Genomic DNA, 24,686 nt, shown 5'->3' on the forward strand with positions numbered 1-24,686 from the left:
AACAAACACCTCTGTGCTCAAAAGCTCCCCCAGTCCTGAAGACAGTCCTGTGCATCCACCAGCAGGTTCCACATTCTCAACCGCTGGCCGCTCCATCTACTCACCGAACTAGAAGCACCTGAACTCTGTGTGTGTCGACAATGTTTACGTACTGCCGCAACACTAGCAGTATATGTAATTACAGTCACTATTGATGTACTAACCCACCTATATGCACAATCATTGCATAACCTTGTGTAAAAAATGTTTTTCTGTGCCAAGGATGGCATATTTCGCTTTTTTACTCTTGAAAAGGTTTTTTTACTCTTGAAAATGTAATAAATCTCAACCTTTTATGTTTGAAAAAGAATCTAACTTCTTTGTGTTTATGTTAAGAGCTAATAGATATGTGCTAATTTAGCTCCACTGCCTCCCAAAAAAGAATCCTACCAAAGCGTCAATGACCAGGGTAGCTGCTGACTCCACTCTTTTCTCAAATCCTACAAATAATAGCAATGCCACCCCCATGCCCAAGTAACAGATTCTTACCAAAGAAGACATATCCTGCAGGGGTCACCTGTTCTATTATGGGACCATATGAGTCCAAAAGCCATGTCTCTGTGAGACATATAATGTCGACATTGTTTTCTACAATGTAATCATACACATCAATGGCATGTTGTGGGGCCTAACGAGGGGCCTAGTGTTAGTGTAATTGCTTTTGATGGTAATCTCGGGTGTCCTTCATAACCGGAGTAACCACCCTGTTTCCTGACTCGAACACTGAGTCTGTGTTTAGGACAACAGGACATAATGTAAATTCAGGGGTCGGGGTGGAGCACAACAATATGACTAGGGAAGGTGGCACCCAATCCGGTAGACAAGGGACCTCCTGGACTGACTCTGACTCAGGACTCACCAGTGGGTGATTTAGGTATCGCTGCACTGTGGCCTCTCGATTTATATTGCACAATATTTGTTGACATAAGAAGCATTCTACCATACCTTTGCGTGCGCCTGTTGTTCTATGCGCCGGGTGTCAAATTTTGTGACTATATAGATGAGGTGGAGAGGAATACAGTGGGTGTGTGGAGCCCTATAGCGGACTAGCGCAGACTAACTAGTCTCTGACGTGCCGGCGCTGACGGGCCTGATAATTGACTAAAAAGGCGCGAGGACTACAAAACCACAGGGAGTTGTGGTTCTCAAACGCCAAACAGTCAAGGGGGAAGCCCAGATAACTAATTAAGACATAAGCAGCGTCTAGGAGTATGGGGGCAACTTAATATTGGTACAATTAAGTTCCCACAATAAAGCGCTATCTAATGAAGCTGCAACAGTGAAAATAAACAGTTAATGATGTTTCAAAGCAAATGAGCGAAAATAGGAAACTACTAAAATTCACAAATCTAAGTGTTTAAAACTAGCAGTCCTTGTGCATATTGTGCAGTTTAAATGGCCTAAATACAATCAACATGGAGAAGTCTCAATCTAAACAGCAGCAACTAATAGGAGGTCCTGGATTACTTATGGTGCAGTGAATTGTATGCAATCGTTAATGTGAGTTAAGTAATCTAGAAATCCTTCTAGATCGGGTAAATATCCATTCCATACTGCAAAGATATTGTCAGTTTATCTATCCCAAAACGTCAAATACTAGCACCAAGCAGAGTGCTTGAGAATATGGTCAACTTCAGAAGTATACATAAAGCAATTGACATTGGAGGAGCCATGATGGCTTAAATAGATGCCACAGATGTTTGTAAAAAAATAATGATTTTGATATTTAAGAAAGACGTTTGGAGAAATAAACTATAATATTGCCATTAAGACAATTTTGAGATGCCCAGAGATTCCTACTGCATCAATAACTATTCTGCTGTAACGTGATCCAAATCATGTAGACTAGAAGTTATATAAACTTCTTAAATCAATGGTGAACATGAATGAATGAATACTTTATTTTAGCAACTTGCCATAAAAGTACATACAATATTCTAAATATACACCCCTGATAAAACAGCAACATACACCTTAATAACAATCAGCTTGAAATTCATAAAATTAATGTGATAATCAATCTTAATACATAGGTCCTCATTTTATCTACTTCATATTCAATATATAAAGCAGAATCATCAGGCAATAAAATTCATTACAGCTTTTAAGTTGTGGATTCCCCTATTTTTAGTGCAGTTTGAAGAAAATGCTGCACCTCTCAAATGATACATGCATCAAATAACATCTGTAAATACAGGAAAGAAAGTCTACCTGTTATAAAACCTATGGTTCTAAGAAGTGGTATTCATGTTTTTGTTCCTTATAATTCCCTACTTAGGTCATAAAATCAAGTATATTGTTGTTAACATTTGTACAAAAAGGACACAAGACAGCAGAATCTTTATGATTATTCCAAAGAGCCAAATTCTGGCATAAAGGAAGCCGGTTCAGTCTAAAGCACACCAGAATATATCTGTTATTTGAGCATAAGATCCAATTTAAATATTCTTCGCGCTTATTCATCAAGGTTATTATATGCTGTCTCTAACTATTTGTGGTCAGTTCCAAACCCTCTCTCCTAGAGGCCCCAAAGTCCTTAAATATGATAAGAAATTCAAATGCATCCTTTTTCGTATGAGTTTTAGAGTTACTATACCATCTTTCCTGCCTTACAGCTGAAAGATATTTTTTTAAATATAATAAATCCAAGGAATGTTAGTTGGTTGATCTCTTACCAGTAAATCATTTAGGATACAACCAGCTAATTTTGCATATGGATTGGCCCAAACTGAATGACACATAAGTAGAGCTCTTAGTTTATACTCATCCACGAAATAGCCTTGGTTGAGTTCACTCTGGACAGAAAAAACTTGAACAGATAGAAGTAGACATAAAAGGTGTGTTAGAACAATATGCTCCTTAGTTTGTAAAATAACTGGCTTTTCAAATACCCATATTTTACACCCATGAAGAGCCTTACCTTACACTTTGCATAGTAAAGTCTCATTACTGTTTCTATTGAGTGATATCTCAGAAAATAGCATCAAGTCAATATGGCACCAGAATATTGCACCATAATTTGCTTCTAGGCCAGAATATGCCCTCTCCCAGTCTAATTCTCTACAAAGGTTATTCCTAATTATTTAGAACATTTGACATGTTCCAACTTTAATCCAATTAAAGTAATGAGAGAAGACCTTTAGCCACCCACCACCAACATCTTTGTCTTTGATACATTTACTGAGAAGCAGCATTTCATCATAAAGTGTGCCTCGGGTCCCTGTTGAGAACTTCAGGTTTAGGCAATGGACCTATGCAAGAGATCTGATGACTTTGATAAAGTGTGTAGATTGGCCAAATACATTCATTGTGCATGGCTCATGAGATTAAAAGCATAGTGTGGGAGTTTCTGCAGGCTGCAAGGATACTACCTCTCTCACTTTGAAGAATATTTGTTTCTGAAAGAACCTGGCTTTATAGATGGGGGCTCCAAGTACATTTTCTGTCCCTTTAATAATTTAGATGATTTTTTAAAATCCTTATTTAATGGATTACGGTTTTATAATGGATTCAATCTTGTTACGTAATATATTGTCCTTTGTGTATTCGATGAGGAACTGAAATATTTTATGATTCAGTATCTTGTGAATGTTTTTTATAACCTTGCCTGTCTGCCAAATAGTTTTACTCTTTTATCGTGTTGTAATTGCTTTTATGGCCTTGAGCCGACTAATGTCATTAGTCGGCTCAAGGCCATAAAAGCAATTACACTACCACTACTACATAAAGCCTGCATAATGTGAGGAACTCATGGTGACAACAAGTAAAACAGACACAAGTGATCACAGTTGAAGGGTGTTTATTGAACAATGAATGCTGTGTGCAGGTTGGAAAAACGCCTAATCTAAACCTAAATCTAAGATGGGAGCAAGCGTCGACCATCAAATGCCAAATAAGGCAGTCCTAGTGGCGTTGTGTCAGAAAAAGGGCCCATAATAAGAAACCTATTGCCAAAACCTCACAACTAATACAAAAAAGGGGTGTGCGATAGTTCTCAAGAAAAGAAAGAAGTGTTCTCAAATAATATGTCAGGATGCGGTAACCTGTTTCTCCCTTCCCCACGTTTTGGACATGGGGTAAGGTGGGAGCTTCGAGCACAGTACAGTCTCGCGCTAATGCAGCACGAGACAACAGTTTCAATGGCAGTTCTCAGGACTGTTAATGTCCAAGTCTCGTTTCCTATGAAAGTCTCTTGCCTTCGGGCCTACATGTTCAAATAACAAAAACAAAAGTTCCTTTAACCAAATGAAAGTTTTTTATCAATGTTTGCTGGGTGATGGGTTCACCCCTGGGTCCCCCTATTCTGGGCGCTGACCCTTCTGAATTGTTTATCACAGTTTCACGTAGGGTGATGGTTTCACCCCTGGGCCCCCCTCTTCACTTTAGTTCTTGGGAGTGGCTTCACCCCGTGAACTCCTTCGGTCGGTCTCGGATCCCTCTTCACTTTAGCAAGATTCAATTCCCTTGGTTTCTCAATGTTTACTCTCACTGTAGGATTCACTTCCCTTTCTCTCCTACTGCTTGTAGATGAAAGTCTTTAGATTGTGCAGGGATTTTGCTGGACCCTCTGTATGACCACTTTGACCTCTTTCGCCGGCCCTTCTACGGCCTTCTGGTATCTGTAGTTTCTCTCATGTGGGGCTCGACCAGAGTCTCTTGAGTTAGCACCGACGCAGTGCCCGTTTCCATCTGCAGCTGGTCTCCGCTTCATACATTTTACAGTTCATTCAAAGTTAATCAGCGTTGGTTCAAAATTTGCCACTTTGCGATTCTCACTCAACATAGCCTGGTTCTTATCAATTCTACACTCGACTCACCGGCTGTCATGAACCGCTTGGCTGTTGGCTTGTCTGGAGTCAAGGCCGGTACCATGGGCGCTGGAGCTTGCCTCGCTCCTGCTTATCGGCATAGGCTTGCCTGTGTACCGTTGACATTTGCTGCAGGACACTTGTGCTATTGTTCGTGGTCTTAGGCTCTCTTCCACGAAGGTTCTGAGGTGAAAAGGGCAAGGTCACTTCTCTCCTCACCACCCTCTCGATTCCTGCCGCTTTTCTCCTTCGCTTGAACTGCTGCACTTGTTTAACCATTTTGTGGTGCTGTCTGCCATGCTCGCCTTGCTCGTACTGTGCTCTCTGGCTCCACCCTGTGGGAAAGGAAAAGGTCTGTTAGGTGTGTGTGATTCTGATCAATTGCCTGACTTTGCCTGACCCTTGTATTGGTACATGTCAGCTAAACGGCTCTGGTGTTAGTCCGTTGTCCTTTGTGTTGTGCGAAAGTGTTAGAGTTAGGGGGCAGTGGTTTTGAATGCCCTCCGTGAGAGGATGGGGAAAAAGAAGGGGGACACTGCATCTCACCCATCAGTGTCCCACTCCCCGAGGACCCCCCATCCAGGTGATCCTCCCTCACTGGTCCACCCCCAGGAACTAGATCCAATGGCGATGGCTGTGTCCTGGCCACCTGGATGACAGATCCCCGGGAACTAACTAGGGAGACACCTTCAGGTTTCTCATAATACCTACCAACAAGTAATTGAAACACCTTAGGAGCAAAGATCAGGAGGACCACATGATCGGCACAGTTAAGGAGTGTATGGGTCGACCATTTGTTATAGGTACCTCCAAGGATCCATATTTCAATTCGCTATGCAAAGCATTTGTACAAACATTAACTAAAAGGGCGGCCAAGACACATTCTTGGCGAACCGCTCTTGTAACATTAAAAAGGTAGAGCACTCACACTCTGATCCATAGCGAACAGTTGCCTCTGTATCCTTATGCAGCAGTTTGACGATAGAAAATAAATGAGATGGCATATGCAGTTGGTAAAGGGCCTTCCATAAAACTGCTCTCTCTACCATGTCAAATGCAGATGAAGGGTCCATAAAAGTCAGATATATTGGAGGTTTACACATAATAATATTTGGCAACTATCAGATACAGATTAAGGGTTTGTTATTTTGTACCAATACCCAATCTAAATCCGCCCTGTGAGTCTGCTAAAATATTTTCACAATTAATCCAAATTAAGATTTACTATCCAACAAATAATTTGAAAGTAGGATCCAATAATGAAATGGAGCGGTGCGACTTAGGACTCTCGTGGTAACCTTTTTAAAAAAATGGTACTATCAGAGATATTCACCAATTGGCCAGTACCTGGTCTTCAGCCCAAATTGCATTAAATACATTGGTCAAAAAAGGTACCTAAAGAGATCAGTAATAGATTTACACAAATTAAGTGGTATGGAGTCCGTGCCTGGACATTTGTCGGCTCATTGTGCTTCATTCGCACAGCTGACCTCTGCAAAAGTAAACATTTTGGGATTGTCTACAAGAGGAAAATATGTAAAAGCAATGGCAGAAGAGAGTTGCCCATTAGATTCTTTGACTGATCTATAGATTGTCTTTGTGAACAAGAAGGAATTGATATATTGTTGAACTCTGTTGAGGTGGACAAGCCTAATGCAAGAACTTTGGTGGTCCATACAGCCAGTCAATATCCTCCAAAGATGTAAACACATCTTTTATCAACAAGCACATTTCAATCTATAGATGGGTTAATATTTGTTGATTTGTGTACAGGACTGCCGCTTGGACATATCATTGCTTGTGGACTCAGCATAATTAATACAGGTGTTAACGATAGCGTCATTTTCTTTTCTGCAGATGAACATATCGTATTTCCATGTAAAAATGATTAAGCGCTGATTTTGATTGATGGGACTGACTATTTACAGATTCACAATCTTGCTCAGGGTAAAGCTTCAACACTTATATGAATGGATAAAACTTTGTTAGAGGCTCTAATTTAATATTCTTTGACTTTTGTATACCCCATGGATTTACAGCCGATGTAATGCAGTTACCAATTCTTGTCAAGGCAAAAGATAAAATAATGACAACCCCACCATAGCTCTTTTTTGAGGAACTAATCCAGCTCGCGGCATCTGAATATCTGAAGGAGGTACGGTATATCATTTTAAACTCTTAACCAATAAGCTGATTTTCTAACAAGTGAACCTGTATCTTCTGTAAATCTTGAAACTATCTTATGTACATTAATTGAAGCCAATGTAAATTAATAGGCTTCCAGAGGCAATGAAAGTCTAGCATCTAGTCCTGTGGGAGCAGAATTGTTCATTATAATTGATAATTTAGTCTTTGTGGGTTTAGGAATAGAAAAGTGATATATACCAGAGGATATCGCATTGTTGGAATAGGGCATCTCAAGCACATTACCTGTTTCATAGAGCCATATTGAATATTAATACAGGTGAGCGTTTGTGTAAACATGTTTCTTGATTTTACTTGCAACAGTTGTGGGGACGGTAACGCCATGCCACATTGTGTTTTCAAATCTGCATTTTTGACATTGATGTACAAATTTCTCATTGGAAGAGGATATCTTTGTTCCTAATCCTTGCCTTGTGGTTCTATTATGGTTACAAATAAAACAATTGTGAATTAGCGGCTCAACAGCACACACTCTTTCTCCCAAATTCCGACAGTTAGATTCTACAGTAGAAAGAATTCTTTTGATTTCATCCCACTACCAGAAACAGTTATAGTCGATAGTATGACTACTATATCAAGGGTTTTCACCAATTTGGATGTAGTGGTAGTGATAGTTATACCCTTTCCTCTCTAGTTTGTGTCCCTCTGGTTTGTTAATCTACATGTTGTGCTAGACATAGAAAGTTGTTTTATTAAGGTGTCATTTTTTAGAGTTCTCACACAATCAAACCCATAAAGGTTCCTAGAAGATCCAGGATCTATTTGATATCAGATTGGCGGTAACGTTATGTCATAGTAACTTGTTAAGTGCACGTACGCCAAAGGCATCATGGCGCTGGGGGCGGAAGGTGGGAAGATACAGAAAGAGTTAGAATAGTAACGTTTTGAGTTTACGCCAGAATCCAAGATGATCGGCAGTACTCCGCAGTGTAAGTGACCTCATGCAGAGACTCCCCCCCCCCTTGGGGACAAGGACTCCCGTTCCGAGGAGGAACTCTCAATCCCACCCAAGTGTAATCCATCAAACATAACGCCTCCCCGAAGAAGACATGAAGAACATACTCATATTTGCTATTGCCATATTGAATCCTTGAACCAAGCTAAATCAATGTACTTGTGTAGGATGGGATCAGTATATGATGGCATAATTGCAGAGAAGAAGGACTTGAGTCTCTACGACAGGGAAGTCCCATGGTAGCATCATAAAAGGGGAGGAGACCAGGAAGTTTGTGAAACCCGGGAGATTCAAGCCAGCTGGAGAGATCCAGCTGACCGAGAGAGAGGCACGCACCTTCAGATGTGAGGACGAAGCTGGCGTCTCTCACTAAGTAAATCATCTTTGAGAGATCGAGACAGGGGAAGCCGAACGCTTGACAAAAGCTACCCAGAGCGAGCAAGAGAAAGGTGGTGGTGTGACCGAAGCCCGGAAGACTAGGAAGTCCATTTAACAGTGCTGAGGCTGCTTACCCAAAAGTCCTGCATAGGGGAAAAACCAAAGAGAAGCAGAAAAGCGAAGTAGTCATCCTGACGCATACCAGAGAGCACCTTGTGCAAACCGCAAGCATGGCGACATGATCCCTAACTGATGGTAACAGGGAGAGCAGGAGACCCGGGTGGGGAGCTGAAAATAACAGAGTATTTGTTACAGTGAGCAAAACTAATATAACAAATGGCCTACTCATACTCGTCCCAGAGAGAGCGGAGTAGAGAAAAAGAGTGAAATTGATCCTTGGAAAGACTTAATAAACAATAATGAGGAGAACGTAACTCTCACTGATCAAGATAAAGGATGGACATTGAAAAACAAAATCATTGATAAATTGTGTGAGAATCCAAGAGCAGGTAAATACCAAGTCGCTAACTTCTCAAGGAGTGGAGAAACAAGAGGCAAATAGGAAAAGGAGAGAGTCCACTGATGGAACTGTACAAACTGGTAAGAGACGTTACCAAGAACTATTTAAGAATACAAGTGATAGAAAGCAGGTCCACAGGCACTTCAGGTCAGTTACAAGTAAGATCCATTATTGCTTACATCAGGTTACATTAAGTTATCTCTTAGGAGCCCACTGGCACCCACCACCCTGGCTTGATCTCTCCAACTCCTGAGTATGGAACCTTATCACATAAACCCTCTCTCACTCACACAACAACATTCTCACAGTATTCTCTCTGACATCATAAGATCCATGCATCAATCCAAGCACTATACAACAACATTGTTGAGGAAAGTTGCTGAGAAAGTAAATCACAAGAGAAGGGAGTCATTCTCATGTACCTTAGTTGTTTGTATAAGTGGTAGGGTCCGATTAGCTTAGCTTTTGGACAGTAGACAGACTTTCTTTTGGACTCACAGACAACAGATTAGCACCCTAGTTAGTTTAAGTTAGGTAGGGAAACCCATAGTTTAGGGAAAGATAGGCATTTTCACCTTTTGTTTTAATAAACATCAGTTCAAATGGAAGTACAACGTCTGTTTCTTTCTTCTGACCCGCCAAATATGGTGTCAGACGTGGGATCCAGACTGGCTGATAAAAGTTGAGGAACCCTTCAATTTACAAAACGGAGTCCCAAGGCCCATGCACCCACAGTGGCCACTGCAGAATTGATTGTTTTTAATTTATAAAGCACTGTATAGTAATTCCCGCCGGAGAAAGACGTAGTATTCCTACAGTGCTAGTCTTTCCTCCACCTCGAGGAACAAACATCAGATTAGTGAAAAATGAAACACAAGAAAAAAGCAATTTGCAGGTAAAAAAACATGCAAATGCTATAAGTCCAGAGAAGCTTTTCTGTAACCTCGGCTTGTGAAATATACAGTGGGCACACTTATTTGCCAAGGATCACACACTTTGGTTAAGCAGCATGCAACAAGCCCCTTGTTTAACGGCAGGTCTCTTGGTGACTGTTGTGATACATCGTACAACCCCAACTAACCACATTTAATAAATAGCATGGAAAAAGAAAGAAATGACTAGCTGCAAGAGTAACCTATGCCCAGGTATTTTTGACTCCATAGCGAAAATCAAAAGCTGGCATCTTACGCACAGTAAGTAAACATATATCCTAAAGTGAAATATACAAATGTAGTTCATTTGACCTTTCCCTTAGAATAGTGGTCTTCAAAATGTTTAGGCCCTGCCCCCGAGCAAAATGTGGGCAGGCCGGGCCCCCCCAAAAAACCCCAAAAGGACAGTAAGTCCAAATGGCTCTAAACTATCACACACCGTCACCGCCCCCTACTCCCAGTATAGTCCCTGGGCTCCCCACCTGTTGCCATCACATTCTCTGGGTTCTTTTATGCCACTCTTACCCAGTCCCTGGGCTCTCCACACCCCACCAAAGACCCTGTGCTCTCCCCACCCTGCTCCCACCACTATCCCATGGTTCCCGCCCATCCTGCTCCCACCACAGTCCCTAGGCTCCCCCACCCTGCCCCCAGCACAGTCCCAGGGCTAGTGGAGGCTGGTGAATATTTTAAGTGGAGGGGCATAATATTTCCCCAGATATGCCATAGTGCCCGAGCGCAGCGAAGTAGCCCAAACCAATCAAGAGGGATTCAGTGGTTCCCCACTGGAATTATTTTTTAAAATAATGGGTTAAAATGTTGCATTTTAGATCAGCCACCAGGTGGCGCGGTGATGTGCTAGCACATCTACATCGCTCCCCTCCAGCACGGCATAAAAGGGAGAAGAGCCCCCCCAACTTGCCCCCAGAACACTGTGCCACCCCCTTCCCCCATACCTAGTCAAGAGCAAACCAACAGCAGGGGCGAAAGAACGGACTGTGAGGCCCCCGAAACGGCTTAGAAAAGCAGACGAAAAGCAGAGGCGGCGTATACAGCAGCTCTGAGAAGGCGTGTGGCTACAGACATAAGCAGCGAGAGGCAGCTGTGAAGAGACGGCACCATCTTGGAGGAAGCGTTCCGATTTGGAGCCCCCCCGGAGCAGTACCCACAGCTAGTCTGCCAAGCAGCCTGCACCCAAGTCACCAGAAAGTGCAAGGGCGGCAGGGGAGAGCGCACCTCAGGACAAAAACCACTGGTGGCAGGGGTGAGTACCTGCCCCCTGCCCATTGCGCAATCAAGTATCTGGGAGCCTGAGGTGAGGCCCGGATAGTCTACACCCCCCACGATTGATCAGAGACCCAGGCGGGCGGAGAGTGGTGGGGAAGCCAAGAGGGGCATCCAGCTGCCTGTGTTCCCAGATGCTGATCGCGGCGGGAGGGCCCCGCCCCCGCCCCCCATCTACACACTTCAGAACACACAGCCAGTGCGCGGCACCAGCAACTTACCCCACGAGGCCCGGCCTACTTCGAGAGGCGGCGTGGGGGTGCCCAAGGAACAATTAAAAAAGGGCCCTCCTAGGTAGGCAAAGCGGAGCAGCAAATCCTCAGGTAGGCATAGCCCCAACGTTGAGAACACGGAAACGGCGGCTCGCGGCGGGCGAAGAAGACCTTGCAGGGTACACCCCCCACCTCCCTGCAGTACCTAAAAAGGGCAGTAACACAAGTACTGCGAACCACAGGCGCAGAGTGTCCCCCAAAAGCACTGAGTCCCTTCAGCCCCAGACCTCAGTCCAACTTGGCTCCCAGAGGAAGGCCTGGAACGCACGGAAGCGGGAGCCTGGTCACCCCCACCCGCAGCCCGATGTGGTGACCGCACCGGTCTCAGCAGCAGAGGGAAAGCCCCTGGCGTGGGGGAGATGATGCGCCCCCCAACATATTAATCTCACCCAATGAGCAGAGGACCTAAAAGAGAGCAATCCGAGTAGCGGTCTGGAGCTGGGGTGCCCACAAGCCACCCAATAGCCAGCTACTCCAGAAGTAAACATACTCATTTATGAGCTTGGTGAACCTGTTCCACAAATTCAAGTTTGATCCGTCCCCCAGGTCAATGCCAGACCATGTCAAGTTTAGTCGTACCAACCCTTTCCAAACCCTGATCCTCCTCACCTGATTCTTCAGAGGACGACTTTTTCCTGTGTCCTTTCTTCTTCTGTGTCTTCTTTTTTTGTGAAGAGGTATGGCCTGTCCCGTATGGAAGCCACTCTGTACCCCTAGTGGAACAGGGATTCAGGTGACCCCCTTCCGAAAGGACCGGAGAGAGGAAAAAAGCGTAAGCTAAAAAAAACCTCTCTTAGTGAAAGTCCAGGCTGATGTGGATCCGTGGTTGGTAAAAGAAAGGGTCACTGGGTAGTGGATAATCTGGTAGGTATACCACGAAGAAACGTAGGTAAGTGTAAGTGTACTGGTATTTTCAGAATTAAATCCCCGTAAGGAGAGAGGAGCAGTGGTACATAGTAGCAGACCGAAAGAAAGTAACGGGAAGCAACCCGTAGAAGAAGATAGAGCGGAGCGAGACCCGTGAAATGAGGAAAACCGGAAGGGACCCAGAGAAAGAGAAAGCGGGCGAGCCCGTGAAGGGGGAACAAGCCGGAATGGAACCGGAGAGAGAGAGAGCGGGTGAGCCCGTGCAGGGAAAGAGAGCCGAAAGGGACCAGGAGAAAGAGAAAGCGGGCGAGCCCGTGAAGGGAAAGAGAGCCGGAAGGTACCAGTAGGAAGAGAAAGCGGGCGAGCCTGTGAAGGGAAAACAATGCTAGCGAACGGGGACGAGACCCGGAGAAAGGAAGCAGGGCGAGACCCAGGATAAGGAAGGAAGCGGGCAAAGCCCGAAGCGAAAGCAAAAAAAGCTGGAAGGCAAAGGGATTAAAGCAGCCGGCAGCGTCAGCACCAGAAGCAAAGCAAAGGGTTGAAACGCGCCGGAAGAGAGGAAGGGGCGGGTTTAAGAAACAGTAACCCGGCAGAGAGCAGAAAGACTAGACCAGTAACTAGGAAACAGGAAGGAAGAATCAATGTCTGACCATACGCCATCGTTGCCACAAGCGCCAGCACGGCAAACGAGCAAGGCGCGTGACAGTATGCCCTCTCCTAAGCGAGCTACCTCCAGTTTTGCCGGGATTCAACCGATGGAACCTTTGGACTAACTTGGGAGCATGGATTTGTGAAACTGGTTCCCAAGAGTCGTCCGTGGAAGGATAACCTCTCCAGTGTATCTGTGGACTCCATCTGATGAGCAGGAGCTCATCCCTCAAGGCCCCGACACTGCAGGAGCAGCGGGCCGGGCCAGGAAGCCATCCAGGATCAGCTGCTGCTACCCGGTAAGCGCTGCCACATTGCGCTCATTTTTAATCCATCCAAGTTCGATTTAGCAAAATTGCAACATAAATGCTCACAAGTGCTCTGAGTTGCCCCATCAAGGACCCAGGCAACCTGCACCTGCCCCGCACCTGCCATAGCACGTTTTGCCCCGTATCCTGCACCGAGGCACACGAGGTACCCCCTTCCAAGATGGCCGCCGCATTCAGGCCTGCTTCACTCTGTGCCTTACCAGGCACACATCAGTAGCCTTGCCCTGCCTGATTGGCTACAGCGTCCACAACCCCTGCCATTGGGCGCCGGCCCCCTCCTTCCAAGGCCCACGGGAACAAGGCTGGAGCCTGTTCTCTGCCTGTTAACTGCCGACTCTGCCGTCTGCCAGACCCCTTGCTCCACCGCATTCACCGGCCAAGGTAACACTGTGCCTGCTACATCAACGCTCCGCCGAGCCCACAACCTACCTGCCGTCACACTTGCATTTGCATTGCGTTGTGCCCTATGGTCGCCCCCAGACCTCATTTGCATTGTCCATTGTGTTGTGCCCTATGGTCGCCTCCAGACCACATTTGCATTGTGCATTGTGTTGTGCCCTTTGGTCGCCCCCAGACCTCATTTGCATTGTGCATTGTGTTGTGCCCTATGGTCGCCTCGAGACCACATTTGCATTGTGTTGTGCCCCACCTATATCACCAATGCCCCCTACTCGCCACTCCTCTGTACATCACCCTAGCCCCAGCTTGCTACTTTGCCTGACCGCGATCATGTTCCCCTTCTGTGTCATGCAAAGCAACATACATTGCACTGGCAATAGTTACTTAGCCTACAACAATGGTCTAGTCAGACCTGCCTGCCCAAGACATCACCCGATCACCGGCCCCACACCATTCCTGCCGACCACACCGGCCTTCCTCCCTGAACCAAAATCCGCCTATCCTACCCATAGCCATGCACACTCTCCGGAGGTCCCAGCTATTACGCACTCAGCTGTCCACAAGTGGACCCCCACTGACACGAGAGCATCATGCCCCACTCTCGACTACAGCACCTCCACAATGGCTAACCCAACTATCTCTCGAACCACTACCTTCATCCCTTCCGATCGGAACATTAGACTAGGCGACAGAACCCACCACAGATCTAGCAAAGGCCCAGCCAAATCACCTAATAAGACCAACCCTCATACTGTAACACCTATCAACGCTATCCCTCCTATTCCTAAAGGAGCTCTCCTAAATGTTAGATCATTAGTCGCCCACTCCACAGAAGTCGCAGACATTATTCTAACAAACAACCTGGACTTCCTTGCTGTAACCGAAACCTGGCTGCACGATGCTGCAGGACCATCTCTCACCCTAGCCATACCTGATAACTACACCATCCTTAGAGCAGATAGACCGAACGCTCGAGGAGGCGGTGTAGCCATTATTTTTAAGTCCACGCTTGACATCAGACTAGCTTCTTCTCCTCCACTTAAATCCTGTGAGCATCTCACAATCAAACTACAAACGTCCCCTAAAAACACTATCACGCTGCATTTAATTTACCAACCCCCGGGCCCACCTGGCTCATTTGAGGAAGACATCACCTCACTAGTTGCTGAAAGTTCCAAACCATCAGCACAAATGATTATACTTGGAGACTTTAATCTTGGGTTTAACGACCCTCTCGACACCCCAGCCATTGCCCTGGCCATGGCATTAGAGGAGCATGGCCTCCAACAACTCTGCTCCAAACCCACCCACTCGAAGGGCAGAATCCTTGACTGGATAACTGCCCTTAACTGCAACATTACTGTGAAAGATCCCACACAACTCATCTGGACCGACCATTACCTCCTCCCATTTGACATTAATACCAGCAATTTAGTGCATAAAAGGCCCATTATTGCACCTGCCTGCTTAACCAGGAAAAAGAGCAACATCACAGCAGAAGCCTTAATACCTTTGGTGATCCCCACTTTGAAACCACTACCTGCTACAACGGACCTGAACCAATTGGTCAACGTCTACAACGATTCCATGGCCAAAGCCATCGACATCATTGCCCCACTGAAACGGCGTAAAGGGAAACCTAAAGTGCACCTGAACACATGGTACACCCCGGAGCTCAAAACTCTCCGTCAACAAAAAAACAAACTCGAAGCACTATGGAAATCAGAGCCTTCTGTAAATAACAGAACTAATCTCACCAATATCTCCACTCTCTACAAAAATGAGATTACACGCGCCAAGAAAGAATCTCTCAACACTAGGATCTCCCAGGCAAGCTCCAGTACAAAGGAGCTCTTTAACATACTAAAGGAATTAGAAAACCCCATTGCTCCCACTGACTCTTGCACCAAGGATAAACCTTGGTGCACAGGGATACAGAATGCCCTAGCTAACAAAATCTCAAGGCTCCAAACTAAAATTGACAACAAACGACAACAACTCACTCTTGATCCTACCTCCAGTCCCATTCCGCCTCCACTTACTGACACTAGCTCAGGCTTCACCTTCAAAAAGGTATCCATAACAAAGGTTCAGAAAATCATAGCATCCTTGAAACCCTCGAACTGCAAGCGGGACAGCTGCCCCGCACAGATCATAAAAGATGCAGCTAGGGATCTCTCCCCATTCATCACTAAACTAATAAACCTGTCTTTCTCCAATAACTTGGTCCCCAGTAATCTGAAACAATCCTGGGTCCTACCTCTACTAAAAAAAACTACTCTCGACCCTGACATCCCCACGAATTATAGACCCATTACCACCGTCCCATTCTTACTAAAAATTCTGGATAGAGTGGCCTATTTACAAATCCAGGACTACCTCGAGGCAAATCATTTACTAGGAACTCGCCAATCTGGCTTTCGACCACAACACGGGACAGAAACGGCCCTTGTTGATCTCAAGTGCCAGATAGACGAACTCAAAGATAAAGGCAAGGCTGCCATCCTTCTTCTCCTCGACCTTTCCGCTGCCTTTGACCTGGTCGACCATAAAATCCTGTACAACCATTTGTCATCGGCAGCACACTTCTCCCACTCTGCGGTCACATGGATCCAATCTTTCCTGGACAATAGGACCATGCGGGTCTTCTCTCCCCTAGCAGCGGCTGACCCCATCCCCATCACCTGCGGTGTCCCACAAGGATCCTGTGTCTCACCCACTCTGTACAATATATTCACAAAGCCCCTATTCGATAAGCTGGACAATCTGGGTGTCACCTACACGAACTACGCAGATGACACCCAGATACTCCTCACTTTATCAGGTAACTACAACGTGGACGCCAAATGGATCAATGAAGTCTTCTCCATCATTCAGGCATGGATGGCCACACATGGCCTGTGCCTGAATGATGATAAGACCGAACTGCTTCTTGTCGGCTCACCTAACACCATCCGAAAACTCTGTCCCGGCTACACTAGCTTTACTATTGACGGTAACACCATACCCATCGCCAAGAGCGTAAAAACCCTCGGTTTCTACCTAGACACGAATACCAACCTAGCTAAACAAATTAATATGACTGCCTCAGCCACTGCCTACACTGGTAAATTAATTAGGGCCTGCAGACCATTGATCTCCCCTAACAACTGCCTCATCTTAGCCAGAGCACTCATTCAATCCAAACTTGACTACTGTATTAGCCTCTATGTAGGTGCCAACAAAACAGTAATCAATAAATTACATGTCCTACAAAACAACGCACTCCGTGCCGCCCTAAATCTCCCCAGAAGAGAACACATCTCCGCCACTAGAACTGCATGCAAATGGCTTTCCATCCAACAAAAAATAGACCTGAAAACCATATGCCTTACATACAAAGCTCTTAACCATCTTGCCCCGCCCTATCTCTCTAACAAATTTACATTAAGACAGAACACTAGAACTACCAGATCGTCTAACACACTACAACTAACAGTGCCCAAATACTCCCTGAAAAGAGCCGGTGGATCCAGCTTCCCAGCTCTGGCATCACAACTTTGGAACACTATTCCACTGGATATGATATGATATGATATGGTATTTGTAACGCGCCTATACACAGGTGTTTCAAGGCGCGACGAGGCAGGGAGGGGAGGAACAAGGGGAGACAAAACAAACAATCCTACTAGGCCAGGTGTCATTCAGATCGCGCAAGTGCAGGGGTGGAGGAGGGGGGAAAAGTGCAAGGGGAAGGGGAGGGGGGGAAGTGCAGTAAAGGTAAGTGGCGTAAGTAATAAATAAAAAAAGGGCCAGCTAGTGGCAAGTGCAAGGTAAGTGCAGAGCAAGTGCTGGGGAAGGGGGGGGCTGTAGGGATACAGAGACAGTCCCGTAGTGCAGAGGGGTTCCAGGGGATCAGTGACTGGGACCAGGACCGAAGGCAGTTTAGAGTGGTCCAGTTGCAGGATCAGTGCAGTTTAGTGAAGAATTAATTAGCTGTTCAGCAGGGGAGAGGGAGAGAGAAAGCAGAAGCAAAGAGGAAGGTTTTGAGGTGCTTCCGGAACCGGAGGTGGTTCTCCTCAAGTTTCAGGGAGGCAGGAAGGCTGTTCCAGAGGGAGGCCCCTGCCGCGGAGAGAGATCTACCCCCAGCTCGTTGCTTCGAGAAGCGGCTGACCATGAGGGAGTTGGAGGCGGATGAGCGAAGGGCTCGGGGAGGAAGATATTTGGGAAGAGAGAGTTGAAGGTATTTAGGACCCAGGCCCCAGAAGGCCTTGTGGACAATGCAGAGGGTTTTGAACTTTATCCTCGCAGCCACTGGGAGCCAGTGTAGAGATTTCAGTCCTGGAGAGATACGGTCCCTGGGCTTGAGGCCAAGGACAAGTCTCGCAGTTCTGTTCTGGATGAGTTGCAGAGGGCGGAGAGTGGAGGCAGGCAGATTAAGATAGAGGCTGTTACAGTAATCCAGCTTCGAGAGAACCAGGGCTCGGGAGACAGTGAGCTTCTGGGGGAAGGAGAGGAAGGGAAGAATACCTCTGAGGAGGTGCAGCTGGTAGTGTGACCTCTTGGCGACGTCAGAAATATGAGGAGAGAAGGAGAGTGTGGAGTCGAAGATGACCCCAAGGTCAAAATCTACACCCACTTTCCAACCCTTCAGAACCAAGGTCATCACTTGGCTACTCAACAAATAACCTACCAACCATGTATGTATGCATACCTAATGTTCAAATGTTTCCTATGTTGTTTGCCTATTATTATCTATGCACTAACTGCCTTCCTGTCAACCTTCTTATGCCTTACTACCACTGTACTATTGTCCCCTTCTGTTACCTGTAACCTGATGTTCAAAGCGCACATATACCCCTGGGTCAAGAGCGCTATAGAAATAAATAAACAAACAAACAAACAAACAAAGTACTCCAACCTTCCTTTTTTGTATCTGAGTCCCTGATCTTAGCCACTTCAAATTCTTCAGGTGCCTCATTAGTTAGCGTGGGTAATCTAAGCAAGCCATGTCAATAGGAATCCTCTTGGTACTCCTTAAACTGAGAGGAATGAAATACCGGGTGAATATGCTGCATGTTCTTTGGCAGTTGAAGACGATAGGAAACTGGGTTGAGGCGATCAAGAATCCCATAAGGACCAAGATATCTCAGAGTCAGTTTTGAAGGATGCAGCCACCGAGGTAAATATCTAGTGGACAACCACACCTTGGTTCCTCTGGTCCACTTTGGTGATGGTAGACGATGAGGGTTCTTCTGCTGGCAGTAACGTGTCTGGCTAGTTTGCAAACAATCAGAGGCAATCTTATGGGCCTCAGATATGGAGGACAGGCAGTCATCTACCAAAGGTATGTTGGAGGCTGGTAAGTGGAGACCAGGAATAAAGCTGGGATGAAAGCCATAGGTGCAGTAGAATGGACTGAGTTTGGTGGCACTGTGCTTGGCATTGTTATAGGCAAATTCTGTCATAGGTAGAAGGGATACCCAATTGTCTTGCTGGGTGTTAACAAAACACCGTAGGTATTGTTCTAAGGAAGCATTGGTCCTTTCAGTCTGCCCATTTGTTTGTGGGTGGAACCGGACGACATCACCCGTTCCACTCCTAGGTGTTGGCACAACGATTTCCAAAAGTGGGAGACGACTTGTGATCCCCGGTCAGATATAATCTTTTTGGGCAGGCCATGCAAGCGAAAGATATCCCTGGCGAAGACAAAGGCCATTTCTGCAGCAGTGGGAAGACCAGGAATAGGCGAGAAATGGGCCATTTTAGAAAATCAATTGACTGTCACCATTACACAGGAGCACCCATTAGAAGGGGGTAGTTCTACAATGGAATCTGTAGAGATGACACTCCATGGTCTGTCTGGTGGGGGTTCTTGTTGCAGAAATCCCAAGGTTTTACGTGTGTCATATTTGGCCCTGTTACAAACTGGGCAAGTCGAAACGTAGGTGAACGTTTCTTGTTTTATGTCAGGACACCAAAAATGTCTCCTGAGTAGTTCGATGGTATTGGAAACACCCCTGTGTCCTGCAGCAGCGTCATCGTGACACCATCGTAAGGCCTTTAATCGGGATTCTTGATCAGGCAAAAATAGGCAGTGGTCCCTAAAATAGAGTCCGTTGGACTTGTGAAGACCATGATAGGAATGGGATGGTGTTAATATTTAGTTATTCCTGCGTACCCCTCCTAGAAAGGATGAAACTGTGCCGATAACCTTCTTTTGTGCCAATATTAGGTCTGACATTTCCTTGTGAATGAGCCCCGGAAGAGGTCTTCTAGACAGGGCGTCGGCAAGGATGTTTTTGGTACCAGGTAAGTAGGTTAGGGAGAAAACATATTGTGAGAAAAAATGGGCCCATCGGGCTTGTCTGGAATTAATACATTCCATGCGCTGGATAACCTTTAAATTCTTGTGATCAGTTCTCATCTCGAATGGATACGAAGCCCCTTGTAATAGATGACGCCATTCCTCTCAGGCAGCTTTCATGGCTAATAACTCTTTCTCAATTACAGAATAATGTAGTTGGCTTGGGTTAAGGGTCTTTGATAGATAGGCTACTGGGTACTCCTTGCCTTTGTGCTCCTGAAGGAGTGCCGGGCCTATGGCTTAAACCGAAGAGCCTGTTTCTACTATATGTGGAAGTCCCTGGTCAGGCTGTCGTAATATAGGGGCCAAACAGAAGGCAGTTTTCAGATGTTGAAAAGCCTGGTCGGCCTCGTCAGACCAAAAGAAAGGTGCGGATGACTTCTTTAAAAGTCTAGTGATCGGTAAGATCATCTCAGAGAAGCCAGAAATGAATCTTCGGTAAAAATTAGCTAGACCCAAAAACCTCTGGATGTCCTTGATAGATGCTGGAATGGGCCAGTGTAGGACCCCATCAACCTTGCGGGGATCCATCTGAATGCCCTCCTTAGATAAAATAAATCCCAAATAAGGTACGCTAGAAACATGGAATACACACTTGTCAGGGTTCACCAACAGATGATTTTCTTTCAATCTTTGCAAAACTTTATGAAGATCCGTAACGTGTTGCTGAGCAGAGGACAAGTAGACCAGGATATCGTCCAAGTAGACAATGGTACAATGGAATTGGAGATCAGAAAAAATGCGATCCATAAATCGCTGGAATATAGAAGGGGCATTAACCAGCCCAAATGGCATCACCCGTTATTCAAAATGCCCGTAAGGAGTCCTAAAGGCGGTCTTCCATTCATCTCTTGCGCGTATGCGCAAGAGATGATAAGCTTGTCGCAGATCAAGCTTAGAAAAACCACGGCTCCATGGACAGCCTCCAGAACATCCTTGATAAGGGGCATGGGATACCGGTCCCTTAGGGTTATTTGATTAAGGCCCCTATAATCAATACATGGCCGTAACTCGCTGGTGTCTTTCTTCGTGACAAAAAATAATGAAGCCCCAGCAGGCAAGCGAGAAGGCTGGATGAGTCCATTCTGGAGGTTAGCATCAAGGTACTCTTTTAGCACTTCTTTCTCCTTTTGAGACAAGGAAAACATGCGCCCAAATGGAACAATGGAATCAGGAAGGATATCAATTGCGCAATCTTCTGGACGATGTGGTGGGTGTTCCTGCGGGACCTTGTCCACAAAAACGTCCTTGTATTGGTGAAGTTCAGTGGGTAAAAAATGTATGCCTACGGAATGCGAAGATAAGTCCTTAGTGGCCTGTACCTTTGAGAAATGGGATTCAGACATGCAGGTTCTGAGGCAAAACGGAGAGGAAAAGGCTATCTGATTCTTTTCCCAGATTATTGCAGGGTTATGTCTGCGAAGCCAAGAGATACCCAAGATGAGGGGGAAATGTGCTGCTCTAATGAGGTCGAATTGAATGGTCTCAGTGTGTTGGAGGATCTTCATCTCAAGAGGAGGGGAGGTGTGAGTAATGAGACCAGAACTGAGCGGTTTGCCATCGACTCCTTCCACTTTCTGGTCGACCTCTTTCTCTTGGCGCTCAATTCCAAATTTGTTCACCCAAATGGTGTCCATGAAACACCCAGCGGCCCCACAGTTAATTAGGCAAGAACATCCACAGTCTCTTGAGGGAGGGTAAGCTGTACAGCAACAACCATAAGTCGATTGTCCTCCGATAGGGTCACAGATGCTATAGACATCGAGACATAGGGACTAGGTCTTTCTCCTCGGCAACTAGTCCCTAGTAGTTCCAAGGGCGAGCGCTTCCCTACTGCCTAGGTGGGACTTCGTGGCAGTCTCTTAATAAGTGTTGATTTGATCCGCAGTACAAACAGAGATGGTTGCCATTTCTCCTTTTTCTCTCTTCCCTTGTAAGAGGACCCCTAGTCGTGCCAATCTGCATGGGTTCTTCCTTGGGATGTGAAGGTGAGGAAGATGACGGGGTAGGGAGGTCCTGAAGGATAGGAGGGTTACGACCCTTCTGCCGTTCTGAACGTCTTTCAGGAATGCGGAAATCTAGCTGCAAAACAGTAGACCAAAGATCAGGGAGGGTAGCTGGTCGAGGTAGACTGGCTAGTTCATCCTTAAGTTCTTCTCTCAATCCACGCCGAAAGATAGTGTACTGTGCGGACTCTGGCCAACCAGTTTCTGCTGCTATTGTTTTAAATGAAGAGATGTATGACAATAGGTCGTTACTTCCTTGCCGGATATCAAGTAACTGTTCACTGGCCACTTGGACGGTCTCCTTCCGTTCAAAGGTCTCCTTGAACTGGGCCTTAAATCTGTTGTAGTCCTGCAGTAATGGACACGCACTGGTGACCAAAGTAGTGGCCCAGGCCAAGGCATTGCGTAAGATTCGATATCAGGAACCCTATGCAGGCTTTGTCAGTTGAAAAGGTCTGTGGTCTAAACGTAAAGTGAATTATGCAGGCTTCCATAAATTCCTTGCATTTATGTGGTGAACCATCATATTTTCCTGAGGTTAAAGGCAGGGGAGGTAATTCAGTCTGGATTCTCTCTTGGTTGCCCACCCTTTGCCTAAGGGCCGGCATTCTCCGCCTTAAGATTCTGAACTTCCTGCGAAAGGCCTTGCACAGCCGTTAAGAGTTCTTGAACTTGTTCAGGTGATGCCATGTTAGAAGTGTCTTAGTGTTGCAATCTGTCAAGTTTAGTCGTACCAACCCTTTCCAAACCCCGATCCTCCTCACCTGATTCTTCAGAGGATGACTTTTTCCTGTGTCCTTTCTTCTTCTGTGTCTTCTTTTTTTTTGTGAAGAGGTATGGCCTGTCCCGTATGGAAGCCACTCTGTACCCCTAGTGGAACAGGGATTCAGGTGACCCCCTTCCGGAAGGACCGGAGAGAGGAAAAAAGCATAAGCTAAAAAAAACCTCTCTTAGTGAAAGTCCAGGCTGATGTGGATCCATGGTTGGTAATAGAAAGGGTCGCTGGGTAGTGGATAATCTGGTAGGTATCCCACGAAGAAACGTAGGTAAGTGTAAGTGTAAGTGTACTGGTATTTTCAGAATGAAATCCCTGTAAGGAGAGAGGAGCAGTGGTACACAGAAGCGACCCGTAGAAGAAAAGAGAGCGGAGCGAGACCCGTGAAATGAGGAAACCGGAAGGGACCCAGAGAAAGAGAAAGCGGGCGAGCCCGTGAAGGGGGAACACGCCGGAATGGAACCAGAGAGAGAGAGCGCGGGCGAGCCAGTGCAGGGAAAGAGAGCCAGAAGGGACCGGGAGAAAGAGAAAGCGGGCGAGCCGTGAAGGGAAAGAGAGCCGGAAGGTACCGGTAGGAAGAGAAAGCAGGCGAGCACGTGAAGGAAAAACAATGCTAGCGAACGGGGATGAGACCTGGAGAAAGGAAGCGGGGCGAGACCTGGGATAAGGAAGGAAGCGGGCAAAGCCTGAAGCGAAAGCAAAAAAAAATGGAAGGCAAAGGGATGAAAGCAGCCGGCAGCGTCAGCACCAGAAGCAAAGCAAAGGGTTGCAATGTGCCGGAAGAGAGGAAGGGGCGGGTTTAAGAAACAGTAACCCGGCAGAGAGCAGAAAGACTAGACCAGTAACTAGGAAACAGGAAGGAAGAATCAATGTCTGACCATACGCCATCGTTGCCACAAGCGCCAGCACGGCAAACGGCAAGGCACGTGACAGACCAGCCGTCCCCAGTGAACTCAACCATGGCAGATAATGTGACATCAATGTGGAGAGACATGGCAGCGATCCTGGAGGAACTGAAAGGCTTTAGATCCGACATTGCACATAGTCTGGAGGGACTTGATAAAAAGGTGGTCGATATGGACGATAGAATACAAGGTCTAGAGGCCAACTAGTCATCAGCAGACGTCCTGGAAACCCAATTCGATATGCGGATCTCAGAGCTAGAAAGAAGGGAAGAAGAATGTGCATTAAAAATGGATGGTTTTGAGAACAGGGAGCATTGAAATAATCTTTGCTTCATCAGGTTTCCCGAAAAAGAAGGTGAAACACAAAGAGACATCGTCCAGGCAATTAATGGAGTCATCAAAAAACTTTTTAATGATGAAAGCACCATGGAGCCCACCACTGATAGAGCCCACAGAGTGGGAGGAGGTACCCAAGACCCCCCGCTCCATACTGGCGAGGTTGCATTACACCCGGAGAAAACTAAAATCTTAGAAAAGGCAATGGGCCCAATTGAATGGGGAGAATCCAGGGTCGGCATATATCAGGATCTGTCCTCTTTTACTCTGTCCAGGTGTCGCTTTTGTTCCCCTTTGACAAAAAAGTTCAATTCAAATGGAAACCGCTATATATGGGGATTTCCCTTCTCCCTGAACTTGGAACATAAGGGATACAAATACAATTTGCTAATGGAAGATGACATTGGCAGGGTATCCCGAGAGCTACTGGGAGAGTTATCTGAGAACGAGGCATCCATGGTAGTGGGAGAGACACAGGGGAAAAGCCCAAGGTCTGAGAAACCTAATAGCAGATGTTGCATTAGGGGATATCGCAAGTTCAAGAAGTTGAATCCATCTTCCCCAGCACAAACCTGAAGTGGAAATCAAGGAACTTTACTGCAGGGCCGGATGGGGATCTTTCCTGCAGTCATTTGTGAGTAGTACAAACAATTCAAGGTGGTATGGGCTAAAATCCAATACC

At 46.1% G+C, this 24,686-nt stretch overlaps 1 protein-coding gene across 1 annotated transcript in view; it reads right to left on the reverse strand.

Moving 5' to 3' along the window:
- The window catches only part of LOC138467595 (potassium/sodium hyperpolarization-activated cyclic nucleotide-gated channel 4-like), a 2,558,748-nt gene that overhangs the window by 44,007 nt on the left and 2,490,055 nt on the right, over positions 1-24,686 (reverse strand). The gene's annotated exons all lie outside the window — the stretch shown is intronic.

Source organism: Ambystoma mexicanum, chromosome 4q, assembly GCF_040938575.1.
Source record: "Ambystoma mexicanum isolate Mex_15411 chromosome 4q, UKY_AmexF1_1, whole genome shotgun sequence".
NCBI lineage: Eukaryota > Metazoa > Chordata > Amphibia > Caudata > Ambystomatidae > Ambystoma > Ambystoma mexicanum.